The 6000-nt window shown below is 37.4% G+C and overlaps 1 protein-coding gene across 1 annotated transcript in view; it reads right to left on the reverse strand.

Moving 5' to 3' along the window:
* The window catches only part of LOC140170130 (uncharacterized), a 50479-nt gene extending 49803 nt beyond the window's left edge, over positions 1-676 (reverse strand). The window contains exon 1 of the mRNA XM_072193457.1: positions 545-676. The gene's annotated coding sequence lies outside the window, so the exon portion shown is untranslated. The remainder of the gene's footprint in view (positions 1-544) is intronic.
* Positions 677-6000: the final 5324 nt, after the last annotated feature.

Consider the following 6000-nt stretch of genomic DNA (forward strand, 5'->3'; position numbering starts at 1 on the left):
TATAAATAGGGTTCACATTTCTATATATACTCTTTTTTTAACACTAAATAGGATTACAGTATAGTGCGTTTGAACCTTTTCCAACCCTCATGCACAAAAAAATGTTCAGCATAACGTGTAAAGCCTATAGGCCTACTATGCAATACAATTATAGTAGGCCTAGGCTTATAGTTTATTATAGAACCACACAAAATGAAGGGAGGTTGTTGACCACTTTCAATCCTTAAAAGTGGCCACGGTTAAGGGTGTGAGGTGGGGGTCGGTGGGGAGGGGGTTCCTATGGACCCCAACATTCTGTTTGTCCGCGTTTGAGTGTAGGCCCTATCTGTTATATCTGTTATCTGATATTGTTTTTTAATTAACATGTCAATTACCCCTATGTTTTGTCGATATTTTAAAAAGAAAATGGTTTAGAAGGATATTTCCTAACTTGATCATGTTAATTGATTAACCATTCTTGAAAGAACACTGTACAGTTTTGTTTGTTCTTCAACGGATCCCTTTAAATACAAGTCACGATTTTTTTTCAAAAAGAACATACTACCTGTGATTCTTCAGATATCTTCTACATGTCTTTCAAAATCAAAGCGAGTGCCTGTATCGTAACCGATTCAATTAGATATCCAAGTGAGGTTTCTGCTACGAACTGGAATCTCGAATGCGCACCGATTTATACATGAACATAGTAAGAATACTAAATAACAATATCAAATACCATGACATTGACATCATAGCATATATTTAGTTTTTGCCACTGCTGACCGCGTCTCGACAATACATTATCAGGGTTCAGAAAATCGGGTTCAGAAATCACGTGACAACTACGGTTTTAAACCTTTTTAGTAGTTTATTTGTTTGTTTAACACGGTTGGTTTGTTACCTAGGATACACGCCGTGCATTCAAAATGCAGTGTGGGGGTGCAGACCTGAGTGTTTGAGAGAAACTGAGAGGATTGCAAAAAAAAAAAAAAAGAAAAGAAAAGAAAAGAAAAAAGAAAGAAAGAAAAAAAGAAAAAAAAAGCCCAGCTGGTATTAAAAAGTTATTTTTAGGTCGAAAATATTATGTACTTCACTACTAATATCAAAATACTACAAGGCAAAGCAAGCATAGGCCATCCTATGATCATGATGATACAGAGGACACACTAAGTCATTCTATTTTTGAAAGATTAGCATTGTATAACAGCCTAACCCCGTAGGTTTCAGGAATGAGATTTTTCAGCTGATCAGCTTTTTTGACTATTCAAATTTACGCATTTTTATTTATTTCCAGCCCAATTTTGGGTCTTTTTTTGCCAATTTCATGCTGTTTTGCAGCTTTTTTTAAATATTTTTTGTTTGTTCTACTTCAGCTTTTTTCAAGTAAAACCACTCTCATGCCTGCATTTTTATCCCTCCGGGGCGGGGGTATTCCTGGTTGAAGGTATACGGGGATGTGCACGGTTTGGGTTGCACGGTTTTGGGTACCTTTTCAACAATTTTGGTATATCGATGGGTGGGTTATGAATGGATACCAGTGCATCCACAATATGTGACTCCTCGCCACAACTGAGCCCGGATGTCGCCAATCATCATTTTTGAGATATTCAACCAAAATATTCTGCTTGAAATTAGCTTTAAAATGATGTATATCATGTCTATAGTACTTGACATTTAAGTAGTGAAAAATCAATAAAACAGTCAATAAATCCTTTCTTTCCTATTGTTTATTGTTAAGTTCGATGGAGCATATCTCAATAGTGGCACTGGCGACATCCGGGCTCAGTTGTGGCGAGGAGTCACATATGTGTTCCACAACCCCAAATTATTAGAAAAAAACCCTTACCAAGCATGTCAAGTTGTGATGTTCCAAATTTGATCATTTAGGCCGAGGCCTATCTTTGTTTACAATAAAGTTTGGAATCCCTTTGTCATGTAATCACAGTAAACAAGTAAACACATTCAGGACTAATTATGGATTTGGAATCACCAAGAACGTAAAATGGATTTGACATCATTTTGGGAATGCCCCGGGAAGTGTTGTAATGTCAACGTTAAATATTATTATTTGGCCAAAATAGCTGAAGGCAAGGTTTCCAAATTTGTTGTTGATTCTATTCAATCCCAGGTCGATGAGAGGCAATATGGCAACCAGAAAGGTATGTCGACTACCCACTGCTTGATAGATGTTTACCACCAGTTGGTCTCGGAGGCTGAGAAATCTGGTACAATCAGTACGTTGGTACTAACAGATTTCTCAAAAGCCTTCGATGTCATCGACCACAGCATTGCTGTTTCAAATCTCCTGAGCATGGTTATGTCACCAACTATTGTGCAGTGGGTGGCCGACTTCATATCATTTCTGGTAGGTAACAAAGAGTAAAGTATAAAAATAGTCTGTCTGAATGGGAAACATTATTGGGAGGGGTTCCACAAGGTACAATCTTGGCCCAATAATATTTTTTAAGTATGATCAACAGTCATGACAGTGCCCAAGAGAATGACAAGAAATCGGACATCCACGTATGGAAATATGTCGACGACCTGACCATAGGTGAAAGCAGGGGCTATGGGAAACCTAGTAAGATCCAGAAAAGCCTGGACTCGTTGCACCAATGGACTGTTGATAATTAGACGATGCTCAATCCTACAAAATGTCAGGTCATGCAAGTCCATTTTGGTAGAAAACCTGCTCCCAACGTGGAAGTCCGTATTTCTAGTCAGAATCTTGTGGTTGTTGATAAGGTCAAACTACTTGGAGTTATCATTGATAAGGATTTGAAGTGGGAGGGTCAGGTAAATACAATGTACATTAAGGCCAACAGAAAGCTGTTCATACTCAGAAAACTGAAAGGAGCCGGGCTTGACAAAGAAGATCTCCTTACTGTTTACAAAGGTTATTTCCGCCCATGTAGACCTAGAGTATGCTGCACCATTGTGGAGTGCTGCATGGCCTCGCTCAGCAGCAGGTGAACCACCTTGAGAAGATTCAGAAGCGTGTATGCCGTTGCATCCTTTCATCAGATTAATCAACCTACTCTGATGCATTGGAAGTCCCCAACCTTCAATCTCTTGTGGACCGCAGAATTCATATCTGCAAGGAATTTGCTATCAAAGCTAGCAGCTCTGAAAGATTCTCAAGGTGGTTCCCCTGCTCTAAGTTCAGGTCAAGTATGCAACTCCGGAAACAAGCAAAATTCAAACCATACCGATTCAAAACTGACCGATTCAAGAACAGCCCACTGCCCTATCTTTAAATGAACTACCCTCCTATACTTCCTAAATCACTCATTTTTGTTGTGCTAGCTGTTTGCATGATTTTCATCCGTGTCTTTTTTAACTTTTATTAAAGTGTAGTTTAGCTTGTATAATGCTCAGTGAAAACCTTTCACCATAACAGTGTGCAATATTCATGTATCATTTCAATCAATATAAAAGTTTTTTTGTGCAATAATTGAGCTCCCTACCAGTGCACTACTCTTACCTCTTTGACTTTTTGTGAAATTGATTTAAATTGTGTTTTTAAAATCCTTTTCTTTTAAATATGTTTTTGATGTAGTAATATATTACTTTGAAATTGTATATATATATTTTTATGTTGTGTTAATTAATGTGTAAATTTTGATGTTTATAAATTGTAAATTGTGTCGCAATTCAGTGTTTTATATAGCACAAAGAGTAACTTACAAGATCTTGCTCTATGTATACAAAGCATTAAATGACCACTCACCAGCTTACCCAGCAAACACAAAACGTTTTCGACATCATTCGCAAAAGGTTAAAAATAAAAGGTTGTCAGAAAACGTTTAAATGTCGGGTTATATAAAGGGTAGGCCTATATTAAGAGTATAAAACATTTTCATAACTTTAAAAAACATTTGTTGATAATCTACTGCTCAACAAACAAAAATGTTTTACAGAAAACGTTTAAATGTCGGGCTATATAAGGGGTATAAAAACGTTTTAATAACATTCCAAAAAACGTTCTTGAAAACTTGATACAAAACATTCTAAACAGAATGTTATTTTGGGTTTGAAAAAATATTTTGCGAAAAATGTTTGCCCAAAATATTTTCAATAACCTTTTAAACACGTTTTCATGACCTTTATAAACCCGATATTTAAACGTTATTAAAAGGTTTTGAAAAAACATTTTAAGAACATTTCGGTGTTTGCTGGGTTCAAATATTTTAACATAATGTTATTTAAGTATTGACACAATATTTGGCAAAAATGGTTGCAAAAATAGTTTACACTAACATTTTTTGAAAACATTTTAAAAATATTGTTGTAGTGTGTTTTCATACAAAACGTTTTAAAACGTTATCATTTATACAACCCGACATTTTAATGTTATTAAAACGTTTTTACCTAAACCAAAAGCCAAAATATAACTTATTTAAAACGTTTTTAAAACGTTTTTGTCTTTGCTGGGTACATAACTAAATTGTTCTCTTATTGTGTTCCCGGCCGCCCTCTCACATCTTCAAATGATCCTTCACGTCTGCAGTTCATAGATACAGCTCTGTTGCTGGAGAACGCAGATTCACTGCTACTGCTGCCAAAGCCTGGAACATTGCAATCTGCCACTGCACATCAGGGGTGCAACATCCACAAACACTTTCAAGAAACTGTTAAAAACTCATTTATTCTGAACTTTGTTTGTTTATCTTGTTTTACTGCTTTGTTGTTTTTGTAAACGCAATATTGCGAATTGCGTCCTAAATATCTTTTGTATGTATGTAGGCCTATATATCATTAATCCAAGAATGGGGAGCAGTTGCCGATATTCACAATGGAACGTAATTTTAACTTGGTCCGATAAAAAATAAAAAGGGGTGTATAAGTAGGCCTACATGATAACAGATAGAGGTGCACGTCCAACTATGTGGGACGGTAGGCCACCTTTGGATATAACTTTACCAATTTAAACCTATCTGCATTAAAAAAAACCCCAAATAACTACCGGTTTATGGAAACGAAAGCATCCTGATTTCACATTAAATTACAATGAATTATAATATTGGCAGCGCAGCGATTTCATGATTTGGTGGTACACACCCTTAATTAACATTTACGCCAATTGCGAAATTCCCGGCGAAATTAAACGCGTTGTGCCGCAGTTTATTGCTATGCGTTACGCGTTACCGCTATGCGTGAGACGGCGTGACGCGTTACAGCATAGTAACAGCACTATGACAAGGACGCGTAAACACGAGATAAATCAGACACCGCTTTATCCATTCGGATAAAGCACGTCACACCATTTCTTGCGAGAAAAAATGTAAGTAAACAGTAATTTTTTGTAATATAAATTAATTTTTGTTTTATTTGAATCGTCGAATACTAACTAATGACACTTTTGGAACATCGGAACGAAATCTAGCACGAAAGTGAATGAATTATAGGCCTACCTGATATGCACACGGTAGGCCTATAAATCTGATACACGCGCACTCTAAAAGTTCAAGCCTAATTCAAATTGTACTTTAAAATTAATTTCATTTCAATCTTTTCATTTCTGTACGTTCAAGCGTCTGAGGAGGAGTTTAGGTCTAAAGAAAGGAGGAAGAGGAGGAGTAGAAAGAGGAAGATCGAGAGAAGGAGGAGTTAAGAAGGGGAAGTTGGAGGACGAGGGGAGTAGAGGGTGAAGTAGGAGAGGGTGCAAGAAGTAGAGCAGTAGGGAACGTTGATGGAAGAGGAAAAGGAGAAGGGAGACAGAAGAGAGGAGCAGTAGAAGGAGTAGCAGTAGGAGTAGGAGCAGGAGTAACAGCAGGAGCAGCAGAAGGAGTAGCAGTAGCAGTAGAAGCAGGAGTAACAGCAGGAGCAGCAGAAAGAGTAGGAGTAGGAGCAGGAGTTACAGCAGGAGCAGCAGAAGGAGTAGCAGTAGGAGCAGGAGTTACAGCAGAAGCAACAGAAGGAGTAACAGTAGAAGTAGGAGCAGGAGTAACAGCAGGAGTAACAGAAGGAGTAGGAGCAGGAGTTACAGCAGGAGCAGCAGAAGGAGTAGCAGTAGGAGTA

The sequence above is a fragment of the Amphiura filiformis genome, chromosome 14 (genome assembly GCF_039555335.1).
Source record: "Amphiura filiformis chromosome 14, Afil_fr2py, whole genome shotgun sequence".
NCBI lineage: Eukaryota > Metazoa > Echinodermata > Ophiuroidea > Amphilepidida > Amphiuridae > Amphiura > Amphiura filiformis.